Source organism: Prionailurus bengalensis, chromosome A3, assembly GCF_016509475.1.
Source record: "Prionailurus bengalensis isolate Pbe53 chromosome A3, Fcat_Pben_1.1_paternal_pri, whole genome shotgun sequence".
Taxonomy (NCBI): Eukaryota; Metazoa; Chordata; class Mammalia; order Carnivora; family Felidae; genus Prionailurus; species Prionailurus bengalensis.
The window spans coordinates 139,570,041-139,582,646 of NC_057354.1; the positions used below are offsets into that span (position 1 = coordinate 139,570,041).

Consider the following 12,606-nt stretch of genomic DNA (forward strand, 5'->3'; position numbering starts at 1 on the left):
TTCTGGACGACTTGCCCCCAGCACTTCAAGCCCATTGAAAAGTCCCTGCTGCAGTCAGAATAAAACCGAGAGCCCGTCTGTGGCAGCAGGATCCCCTGAGGCACTTCCTGCCTGCCTGCCTGCCTGCCTGCCTGCCTGTGGCCCCTTTGCCGACACCTGGGTCTCCCCCTGGGCCTGTCCTTGGTCTGGAAACATCCTCACTGCCTCTCACTCGGCCACCCGTCTCCTCCTTCCCATCAAACCCGACACCCCATGTTGGAAGAGCCAGAGTACCGGTGGCCTCCAGAAGCCCCCCGCACCGCCCAGGTCCCGCCGGCCCCTTCCTTTCTCAGAGGCTGCTCACCTTTTGCTCTGGTCCATCCCTCTGTCCCGGACCTCTGTCTGTCCTGGGCCTGCGTCCATCGGAGGCAGGGCTGCATGCAGGGCTGTCTGGGGGAGGACCCCGCTGAGGAAGGGCTGCTGCTCTGGGCAGCTGTGGTCCCGGGAATCACAACCCCGGGCCAGGCTCCCGCTGCACACCTGCAGACGGACTGAGCAACTGTGATTTAGGGGGATGTGGGAGCAAATCCTGGAGGAAGTCCCTCCTAGATGCGGCGTAGAAAGCAGAGGTTTTGCAGGCCAAGACTGAGGAGGATGGCCGCCTCCCATTCCACACTGTACAGGAAGCTGAGAGATCCCGTGACAAACCGGGGCGGGGGGCTTGCCGCCTGAACAGCAGGAAACAACAAATAGCCCACGTGTATGCAGACCACGCAATCAAGAAGGGGAAGGAAACAGGGGCGCCGGGGTGGCTCCGTCGGTTAAGTGTCAGACTCTTGATTTGGGCTCAGGTCATGATCTCACGGTTCGTGGGTTCGAGCCCCATGTCGGGCTCTGCGCTGAAGGTGCGTAGCCTCCTTGGGATTCTCTCTCTCCCTCTGCACCTCCTCCTTACTCTCTGTCTCTAAGTAAATAAATAAACATTAAAAAAAAAGGTAAATGATGCAATCAGCAAATCATAGAGGAGGAGACAGAAGAGGCTACAGGAAGCAGGAAGTTCAGACATGAGAGTCTATAAAACAAACGTCCTGTCAGAGGAAGTTTGTTGCAACCAAGTCCTGGCACAAGTGTTGGGGGACACGCACGTCCACACGCTTGCTGATTGTGAATGGACTCGGCCCCTCGAAGGGCGGCTTGCTGCTGTGTGCTAACGTTGTAAATGTTGAAAAATCTAAGCACGTGTGTGAGGAGGAGAGACACAGAAGGACGTTTATCAGAGCACGTTGGCTCAGTGAAAACGGGAAACAATCTGAAGCTGTGTCGAGGTATTGGAGAGTTTCGGAAGGTCCGTGCCGCCCGGCGACGACGCCATAACCACCAGTTACGAAGTCTGCAGTATAGCTTATCACGTTCACGTAGAAATGCTTCCAGCCTCAACTGAAAAAAGAAGTTGGAGAAGGGTGTGTAAAATATAACAGCATTTATGCTTAGAAACGGGGTCCTTCTGCCCTGTTCCATGTGGCGCAGCTGGTGACGCCCAGGCGGATGGCGTGTGAGCTGGCGTGTGCGCGTGCCCCGATGAGCGTCACGGCAACGGCACAGACAAACCGAGCTGCTAAACGCACTTGGCTCCGGAGAAGGGAACGAGGCGGGAGCTCCAGTCCAAGGTGCTTGGGTGTGACCTGTGACTTCCGAATTCTTTACACGGGGAATGTATCTGTGTCCCACTTCGCAGCAGTGGCTAGGGGGCCAGGACCCCTGGGCTTGGAGAGCAAACCGGTTCTGTTGTCTGAGTGACCTGGGGCATGCTCCTTGACCTCGTCTAAGTTCCCAAAATTAATTCCTTTGTGTAAGAAGTGGAGATTGTGAAGTCAGCACCAAATATGGAATTGAAGCCAGCTGCTGTTTCTGACCTAGGTCAAAACCCAGGCTCTGCACCTGCCTAAGCCGCAAATCAGCTGCCCGGCCCAGTGCTTGCCACCACCCCCCAGCCAGTGTAGACCGCAAACCAGTGTAGAAACCGCGCCTTCCTCCAGCCTGTGTACAAACCTCAGGCTCGCGTCGGGGACGGTGCGTAGTCTCCGAGCCAAATGGCACGTGAGCAGGAGAGGCCATCCTGACTCTGGAACATTCCCTGCTCTGGCCTCACTCCCACTAATCCAGGGTTTGAAGGGCAAATAATTGCTCATTGACTTTGCGTTGTTTTACAGCATGCACATTACAATAAAAGGCAGAAGAGTGTGGGTCAGATGAGCTGCTCGGGGGACCTCCTGTGACCACTGTGCTTGGGCCCTTCTTGTTCTCAACACTAACACAGAGTCCACAACGCAGCCCGACTCTTTCTGCCGCGGAGCCCTCCCCCCCCTTACAGTGTGACTTTCCCCTGTCCCGGCCCCGCCCTGGCTACCTGACTGGGGACTCGGTTGGGTCTAACTCCCGTCTCCTGCCACGATTCATTCCTCTTCGGTGGGGAAGTAACTAGAACAAAACAAAGATCGCCAAAATCACCATTAAATGAATATTTTTAAAGACCGTCAGCCTGGCCAATGACAAGTGTCCTTTTGTCCTAAGAATTTAGTAGCGGCTGGGATATGTACTTAACGTCTCGGGGCCGCGTCAAGGGTACGAGCATTGTCCTCACAAATAGCAGCTCAGAGCACAATGGTGGAGAAAGTGTGGGCTAAAGAGCACGTATTCCAAAATCCCACCCCCACCATCACAGGCCTTATCCACACTTGGATTTATTTCTTACCTATATTTGTTCGTGTTCACTGTGGGGTGTTTGTGGTTGTTGGCATATTATGCTTTTAACTGTGCAACCAGTATTCATTTCAAAAGTACATCATTAGCACTTAAGACACTGCCTCCAGGTGTTCATAACCACTCGTGTTACCTGGGGAAGAAGGGCTCCCGATGGCCGGGCCCTGGTCGTGTGCTGGGTTAGTTCCGTTCTCTCCCCTCTGGTCTGCCCAGCGGCCCATCAGGCAGGAGTTCGGACTCCCCTGCTGCGTAGAGCCCGGGACTCCGAGCTGCAGGGTCATCGGACCCAGGACTGGCTGGCAGCTGGTCAGGCCAGAACTCGGCTCTGCTCACCAGAGATCAGTGGTCTTTGCTTTCACACCAGGAACTGGACATTTGGTACATCCCCCAGCCTCCCCGTGGCATGGGCTATTTACACGGTTTTCCGGTTTCCACTCTCCCAAGTAACTTGTGCCAGGCTCAGGAGGTGACGGGTGAGGGGAGGAGAGACAGCCAGGAGCCCCGGAGGCAGCCGACCCTCCCTGCGCAGGGGCAGGTTGGAGCGAGGCCCTGTAAAGACGCTCAGGCGCCCTGGGGTCGTGGGAGCCCAGGACCCGACCCTCTGCCTTCCGGCCCCTGTGATGCTGGCTGCCTCCAAGCCCCAGGTGACCCAGCCTCTGCTCCCTGCTGCTTGAAGTGAAGGAGGCACAGCTGTCGCTGGGCCTTTGGACTCGATTATTAGCAGGGATTTAGTATCACCTCCTTTAAATTGTAATTTAAGCAGAGAGATGCTTTTTAATTGCTATCTGTGTCGCCAACTCCATCCCTGGAGATTAGGTCTGCTTTAATTAGATGTAACCTGGCGGATATGCGCCCAAACTATGGCTGTGATGGGCAGGACAGGAGTCACAGGGACACACGTGGCCGTCGGTCCTGTGGGGTTTCGTGTCTCCATGTTGCGGACGAGTACACGCGCACGTGCATACGTATGGGTGTGTGTGTATAGATGGAGACAGGTGCACACACGTGTGTGTGTTCTACGTACCGTTAGCCTTTCTTATCCCGCAGGCCAGCTTCTTTCCTGCCTCATAAACATTACTTCCCCTTTGATCGTCTTAAATTCTGCCTGCGCCTGTGTCTCCCTGGGAGCGACCTCGCCCACCGGCGGCTGCAGGGAGCGGTACTGCGGGTGCTGCTTCCCGTTTCCTTCCAGACGGTGCTGTGTGGCCGAGGAATTGCCCCCCCGGACACCTAGGGGAGCGAGCACTGTGCTGGCACCTGTGAGAACTCCAGACTCAGAATCTGAGTGCGCCTCGCCCCACATCCCCCGCGGGCCTGCGTGGGGCTGGCAGGGGCAGGACAGTCACTTCCCCCACCGGCGTCCAGGCAGCTTCCCTGCCACGCACCCTGCCCTGCGGGTGCCCCGTGGCCCCAGTACACCCTGTGTGTCCTACCCAGTAAGGTCCTGAACTCCCCTGGGATCCAGGCTGTGTCAGCACCCAAGCTACGAGCAGGGACACCAGAGATGCCTTCCTGGGCAGCTGGGCGTGGGAGTCCCTGCCCCGCTGCTGCCCGTGACTGGGGGGGGAGGGGGGGGGGCGGCTCCTCTCCCGAAGAGACCTCCTCCCACCTCCTCCCTCCTCCCTTCCTCCCTCCTCATCCCTCCTCCCCCTCCTCCTCCCCCCTCTCCCTCTTTCCTCTTTCCTCCCCTCTCTCCTCTTCCCACCTCCTCCCTCCTCCCTTCCTCCCTCCCTCCTCCCCCTCCTCCCTCCTCCCTCCTCCCCCCTCTCCTCTTCCCACCTCCTCCCTTCCTCCCTCCTCCCCTCTCCTCCCACCTCCTCCACCCTTTCCCTCCTCCCTTCCTCCCTCCCACCTCCCACCTCCTCCCCTCCTCCTCCCTCCTCCCAACTCCTCCCTCCTCCCCCTCCTCCTCCCCCTTCCCCTCTTCCCACCTCCTCCCTCCTCCCTTCCTCCCTCCCTCCTCATCCCTCCTCTGCCTCCTCCCCCTCCTCCTCCCCCCTCTCCTCTTCCCACCTCCTCCCTCCTCCCTTCCTCCCTCCCTCCTCATCCTTCCTCTGCCTCCTCCCCCTCATCCTCCCCCTCTCTCCTTTCCCACCTCCTCCCTTCCTCCCTCCTCCCCTCTCCTCCCACCTCCTCCACCCTTTCCCTCCTCCCTTCCTCCCTCCCTCCCTCCTCCCGCCTCCTCCCTCCTCCCCCCTCTCTCCTCTTCCCACCTCCTCCCTCCTCCCTTCCTCCCTCCCACCTCCCACCTCCTCCCCTCCTCCTCCCTCTTCCCACCTCCTCCCTCCTCCCAACTCCTCCCTCCCCTCCTCCTCCCCCCTCCCTCCTCTTCCCACCTCCTCCCTCCACCCTTCCTCCCTCCTCCCCCTCCTCCTCCCCCCTCCCTCCTCTTCCCACCTCCTCCCTCCTCCCAACTCCTCCCTCCCCCTCCTCCTCCCCCCTCCCTCCTCTTCCCACCTCCTCCCTCCACCCTTCCTCCCTCCTCCCCCTCCTCCTCCCCCCTATCCTCTTCCCACCTCCTCTCTCCACCCTTCCTCCCTCCCTCCCCCCTTCCTCTCTCCTCTTCCCACCTCCTCCTGCCTCCTCCCTCCTCCCCCTCCTCCCTCCTCCCCCCTCTCCTCTTCCCACCTCCTCCCTTCCTCCCCCCTCCTTCCTATTTCCAGTTCACCATCAAATATTAACCCAATGCTCCTTATATGCCATGGTGTATGAGATATTAGTGACACATAGCCCCCAACTTCTCGAAAAGATGAATAATCACCAAAGTAAATGCAAATGTACAACTGTGGCAAATAAAATAATATTCTTGAAATTTTAAAATGCAGCTGAAGAACTAAAAGATAAATTTGAAGAAATCTCCCAGAAGGTAGAGGAAACAGAAAAAGAGATTTAAAAAATACAAAAACAAAGATCTCTGGAGGGTAAATGTGGACAATGCAAATCCGTTTAGGGGGAATCCTCCCCTCCCCACCCCCAAAACAGTAAAAAGGGAAAAAACATAAAGGGGGAGAAATCATCAAAGAGAGAAGGAAGTTCTGGCTGGGTCAGCCTGTGTGAAGAAGGCCCCACGACCCACCGAGGTGGGGACCGTGAGCGCCTGTGACAGGACCAGGCTCAGTGGTGGGCGCTGTGTCGGTAGCCGTGACTCCGTGGTCTCAGGACATGTTGTACCCCGCGGCCACATGCCCAACAGCGAGGGACGTTCCCCAGGGGAGCCTCAGCAGGAACTCGTCCTGGGAGGAAGGTCAATACACCAGGGGCGCAATCCGGGCCGGGACTGTGCCCTGCCCTCAGGGGTCAGGCACAGGGCTGAAGAAGCTGGAACAGCAGGCAGGTGCCACCATGGGCCCAGGCATGACCGCTGCACCCCCGAGTCAGTCTGCCTCTTTCCTGTCAGGCTATCCATTCAGACACTGTGAATGCACATTTTTCTAAAGCAAATAAACAGAAATACGTTAGGTCTGAGACCTTGATTTCCTGAAATAATTTTCCCAGAGGGGTTTCTGCCACTGACTTTGAATGTTAAAAAAAATATTGGGGCGCCTGGGTGGCTCAGTCGGTTGAGCGGCCGACTTCGGCTCGGGTCATGATCTCCTGGTCTGTGGGTTCGAGCCCCGCGTCAGGCTCTGTGCTGACGGCTCAGAGCCTGGCGCCTGTTTCAGATTCTGTGTCTCCCTCTCTCTGACCCTCCCCTGTTCATGCTCTCTCTCTCTCTGTCTCAAAAATAAATAAATGTTAAAAAATAATAATAATAATAATAATAAGACCTAGAGGGACCTGGGGGGGCTCGGCCAGTTAAGTGTCTGACTTCGGCTCAGGTCATGATCTCGTGGTTCGTGAGTTCGAGCCCCACGTCGGGCTCTGGGCTGACAGCTCCTGGAGCCTGCTTCGGATTCTGTCTCCCTCTCTCTCTGCCCCTCCTCTGTTTGCGTTCTGTCTCTCTCTCTCTCTCTCAAAAATAGATAAACATTAAATTTTTTTTAAGTAAAAAATTTAAAATTCTTGAAAAAAGAGCTGGTTGTCAGAAGAGGGGCCCCTGGGGTGGTGGGGCCCACCCGTCCCTCTTCCTCCCACGAACACTCTCCTGAGCACGAGAGCCGCCTTCTGATGGAAGCGTGGGATGAACCCACCATCGGTCCTGCTTGTCCATTCGTTCTTGTAAAGGGCATCGTCTTCTGTGCCTTTGTTGGTAACGAAACACAAACCCACAGACGAAGGTGCTTCAGGTGTGTGTAACAACCGGCAGAAACCGGAATCTCGAATTCAGTTGAATTATGCTAAGAACATGAGTGGAACCATAATTAATCGTTTGCCTGTCATTCGTCAACATGGAATCTAACTGTTGAATTTTTAAACATTATGAGCTATTTATACGTGTATTTCTTGATAATATTACCAACGTTCAGTTGAACATTAGCCGTTGGCAAAATGCTTCTTTCACCACTATGGTTTTATAAAAGAATTTATTTTTTTAGTTTACTTATTTAAAATCAAGTTAGTTAACACAGTGTGGAGTCTCGGCTTCAGGAGTAGAACCCAGTGATTCGCCTCTTATGTCCGAAGCCCGGTGCTCCTCCCGACAAGTGCTCTCAAAACATTAAAATAGAACCACCCACAACCCAGCAACTGCACTGCTAGGTACTTATCCAAGCAAAACAAAAATGCTGATACGAAGGGGCACAGGCACCCGACGTTTGTAGCAGCGCGGTTGACAACAGCCACAGTGTGGAGACAGTCCACATGTCCATCGACTGATGAATGGAGAAAAGAATCTGTTTCAAAAGTCAAACACCTGCCTCTGTCACAGCATCAGCACCGAACACGTTGGCAATGTATCGTTTCACCTTTTGCTCCGGTAGATGATGTTGTATTTTTCTGAATTATCGGGGTTCCTCTTTCTACTTCTTTTAGTACATCTAATGATGGCCATGGGGTTTCTATTTTACCCAAACAGACTGGTTTTTCTTTGTTTTTTTCCTTCTGTTCCTTCACGTTCTCTATTTTTCTTCATACCCCAAACAAATTATTTTTTCACATGTTTAAGAGACCCACTAGATCGATCCCAACTTCCCTGTATCGTTTCTTTCACTCCTCCCCCTATGTGTGTAGGAATATCTTATTCACCTTGCTTTATAACGAGTCAGAGTCCAGCAGAGCTCCGAAGAGCGAGCCCTCGGTAAATATGGCTGAATTCATTGAAGGCGTTCCTTCTTGGCCAGAATTCTTTGCATCTGCCTTTGTTGCTGTTCACAATATCATGATCATACGTGAGACACTGAAACTCAGAGACGTTATGCAGGTGTATAAGTAAACCGGTGATGATAAATGTAGCGATGGTCATATGTAAACATACCACGCCATCCTGAGCCTTTACGTACAGTATGCTAGATCCCTTCTGTATCCAGTCTTCCCTAGAGACTGAAAAATTCTGGAAAATGTAATGCTTATAAAACAGCAAGCTCAGGTCATGAGGTGATAACTGGTAATGATTTAGCAACCCAAGTCAGCCTGATTTTAGACCCTTTAACCATTGAACATTTCATGGGGAGCCTGGGGGGCTCAGTCGGTTGAGTGTCTGACTCTTGATTTCGGCTCAGATCATGATCTACAGCTCGTGAGCCTGGAGCCTGCTTTGGATTCTGTGTCTCCCTCTCTCTCTCTCTCTCTCTCTCTCTCTCTCTCTCAAAAATAAATTAACATTAAAAATTAAAATAAAATAACACATTTTACTTGTATATCCTAATCCAATCGCTTAGAATTCGTCCTGCCCCTGTCAGTGGGAGTGCTGTCTTTTTCTTTTTTCTTTTCTCCTTTTCTTTCCCTCCCTCCCTTCTTTCTTTCCTCTTGTCATTTGGATCAACAAACCCACACTGCCCACCACGGGGTGTAGGCAGCCAAGATACAGAAACAGGTAGAATTGTCCCTGCCCCGAGTGATGCACCGTCCAGGGGCTTGGCACGCAAGACAGATGGCGAGCTCATAGTAAGGTTTCACGGAGATTATCAAACCCTCAGGAGGAAGTGGGCAGAAGTTCTCTTGTTTTAAGTGGCAACGTTGAAAATAAAAAGACAAATGCTTTCTCTTTCTGGGAATCTATGATTTAAATCTCCTGTGGTCTACATCCTTGTGTTTTTGGCAAGACAGCGTGCTCAAACACTTATTCACTGCCTGTGTGGGTGAAGTCACTCCTTGAGAAGAAGTATTCCTGGAAAGGATTTACAGCTCCATCCCCAAGGGTCAACAGCAGCAGACAGGGATGCCGGGTCCCAGACGACAGAAAGGAATTGCTGAGTTCTGAGGAAAATGGCCTAATGACCTTTGTTTTTTATTTAACCCCAGAACCTAGTTGCCTGTTGTTCAAACAAAGCAATTTGATATGATAGTTTATTGCTGGAAGGGTTATGTGGCATCTATGTGAAGCTGGTTAACTGAATTGTCGGTGTTATCTTGTAATCTCTGCGAGCGTGCCTGGAGGGATCCTGGACCACAGGGACGGGAGTTCTAGAACCTTCTCGGGTCCAGCACAAGGTCTCAGACTGCAGAGCCAACTTTGCAAGTGTCTGGGGAGACCCTTTCCCAGAGTCCCAGGTCCGGGAGAGTGCTTCCCAGGGGAACCCTCGTCCACAGGCAGGACAGATGACACAGGGTCCACGTCTGCTGCTGCCACAGGGTGTTCTCCATGTATGTATGTACCCTTCTCACGTGCTAACGAAATCAGAGGCACTTCACACTGTGGTTCGTATTTTGCAGATGGAGAAATGGAGGCACAGGGAAATTAAGTGACTTTGCCACAGTCCCAAGCTGGGGAGGACCAGGAAGAGAACGTAGAGGGACCCTGACTCTGGGCCCGCGTCCTGCCCACGGAGCCACGCTGCCTCCCTTCCTAGGAGAGAAGACGTCCCGCAAGGTACAGTGGGCCCCTGCGCCCCAGGGTGCGTGCGGCCCGCCCTGGGGGGACGTCGCCTAGACCACCAGTGTCAGGAACACATCCTCCCTCTGTGAGAGCAGCTCTCACCCCTCCTGGGCCCTCGCCCCGCCCTCCCCTCCTCCTGCATCAGAGTGTCCCTGCCTTCTCTATCCACCCCGTCTCTCGTTCTATCCACCACCTCTCCCCCTCCGAGGGCAGACACACTCCATGCTGGGAGTTCAAAAGACTTCGAGAGACACTTTCTTCAGCCCCCATAAGCTCTTGTCTTATCTTGGTCCTTCCGGGGCAGTCTCTCGACCTTCTGCCTGACCTCCCTCGCTGCCCGTCCGCTGTGAGGTTCATGGAAACCGCCCCCCTCCCACTGAAACCGCTCTCTCAAATCCTACCTGGATCTCATGAGCACCTGTTCCAAACAATGTCAGGGTAGAAGGGGTTTTAAGCACCAGGCAGACCCACATGCCAAAATCCAGTGGGTGAATCCAGGACGGACCCCAGCGAGGCAATGCCACCCACACTGGACCACTTTCCAGTGGGGGTCAAGGTGGGACCAATGAACTGCACGCAACATTCCCCCCTCAAAATCCTGTGGTCACAACTGAATGCACCTTCCTCCCCTCCCCCACACCCCTTCTAGAACTTTCTCCTCTCTTGCTTTCTGTTCAGTGCTGTTTCTTTAGGTGTCCTTCCCATCACTTGAATAGTCCCGTCATCTTCTGTCAATGTGCCATACCCCACTGCCTGCCCTTTGAGAGCCCCTTGAGGTGGGGGGCGGTGAGTCTCCCCTTGAGAAGGAATGCTGACACACAAACGGGTGTCCCACAGTGACAGCCTGGTGAGGGCAGGCAGCACCGTGACAGCAGCCACACAGCCACCAGAGCAGGGACACCCGGGGATAGTGCCACCCGCCACACGGGCAGAGCGGGTGCCACACAGTTTATGGATTTCCTCTGGACCTACTATGTGCTTGCACACCCGCCTGGCCACCCCATGAAGTGCCCGGGGACATCGTCCTCTCTGTACCATTTGTACGGGGCTCAAGGGGCAAAGACACAGTAAGTAGAAAAAACTCAACTTCACGTTTAAGACTCCAAGCCCAGCCCCTTTTCGCCAAAACTCATGAATATCTCCCATTTACTGATCTCTGAAATATCATAATTTCTGAACGTCTTCTTGGGAATGGTGTTCCTCTCCCCTGAACACAAACATGCTTTACATGTAGACATAAGCTTTTCTAATTCTTCTGTTTTTTCTTTTAACTTTGTTCTCCCCTTAAAAAACAAGAAAAACATTTTTTAACTGGATTTTAAAAGTACAAAGTTCCAATTATAAAGTAAATAACTCACAGGGATAAAAAGTACAGGAAAGGGAATATAGTCAAAAGTGTTACAACAATTGTATGGTGACCATGGCGAGTCTTTCATAACGTATACAAATGTTGAATCACTGTGTCGTGTACCAAAGCTGATATGGAGTGTGGTGAGGATACTTTAATTTAAAATGAAAAAGTGAATTCAAAAATTCCAAACTAGAAAATCAGTCGGATAATTTGAAATACTTAAGTAAATAGACAACTCTATCAGTACTTTTCCGGGTCAAAACATATTTGAATCTTTGAAATTTTTTTACAGATTTTACTTGTAAATAATCTCTACACCCAACATGGGGCTCGAACTTACAACCCCAAGATCAAGAGTCACATGCTGTTCCAACTGAGCCCGCCAGGTGCCCCTTGAATCTTTGAATTTTATTTTTGGTGCCATTTTATCAAAATTTGGGTTGGGAGAAGTGAAGGTAGAAAATGCTGAATACAGACCGAACATAGTCTCAGAGAGCACATAGCTGAGCTTATGAATATAGCACATTATCTACTACTTATTAAAAGCTGTTCTTGGATCACATTTGTGGGTTTTTGTAGCTTCAGAAGGAGAGGTGTGTCCTCTCGTGACCTTGCCACCTGAGGGTACATGTAGCGGAGCAGGTGTTCATTAGAGGAGGGGCTGGGTGGGCTCGTGGACACGTCTCGGGGGTGTGGAGCAGACCCGCGTGAGGCCGCACACGCCCGGCCCCGGGAGACAGGGCACTGGCAGGAGGGCGGGGAGCCACTCGGAAACTGCAGCCGAGCCGGAGAGCCGGCTCTTCCCAAGGTCCTGGCTGGGTCGCCGACACCTTTCACATATCCTGGGGGAAACACCACCAGCCAAGGGGGAAAAGGCCACAAGAACATACTCCCAACTGATAAGATGGGTAAATGGATTAATGCCTTAAATGTACAAAGAGCTATTGCAAATCGCTGTGAACATTTCAAAAACAGGCCGAGAGTGAGAATAAGGGCTTCTCAGCGGCCAGAATGCAAGAGGCCAGCACGTGAGAAGGCACGGACGCTCACCCCTGGACAGGGGAAGAAAGGTGGGAGCTCTAGTGAGTGAATCTATTTCCCTCTGGAAAAGTGACACTTGTGTGGTGCACTGTGGGAAAGCTCTTAGAAGAACCATCACACATCACCAAAAAGCGCGCAGCTTCGTACGTGTTACAGAAGTACCGAAAATATCGCCCTAGAGGACTAGATTATGGAGATACGCACAAAGATGTGTGTGATATTTATTGCACTTCTTTTTATAGCGGAATGAGACAAATAACTGAAGTAAAACAACCTAAATGTCCATTAGTGGGGGAGCTTTCAGGGATGCTTGGATAAACCACAGGACACACGTTCTGAGGAATATTATGCACCCGTTCAAAGGAGTCGAGTCCACAGCGTTGGCCTGGAGAGGCAGCTGTGACTCCTAGTAAGTGAAAATAGCAACTCACAGAAAAGTCCGCGTAGCACGGAGTCTGCTGTTGTCAATAGTCCACACACCGGGGGACAGTGCAGTGTGTGTTCACAATGATGCTTTAGGAGGAGAGAGCGCTTCTCTGCACGCGGAAGGTGCTGGAGGGAG

General features: G+C 52.8%; 1 protein-coding gene across 14 annotated transcripts in view; it reads left to right on the forward strand.

Moving 5' to 3' along the window:
* Positions 1–12,606, forward strand: part of MYT1L (myelin transcription factor 1 like) — a 424,454-nt gene that overhangs the window by 256,396 nt on the left and 155,452 nt on the right. For all 14 annotated transcript variants that reach the window (XM_043604655.1, XM_043604656.1, XM_043604642.1 and 11 more), the window contains exon 5: positions 9,490–9,646. The gene's annotated coding sequence lies outside the window, so the exon portion shown is untranslated. The remainder of the gene's footprint in view (positions 1–9,489; positions 9,647–12,606) is intronic.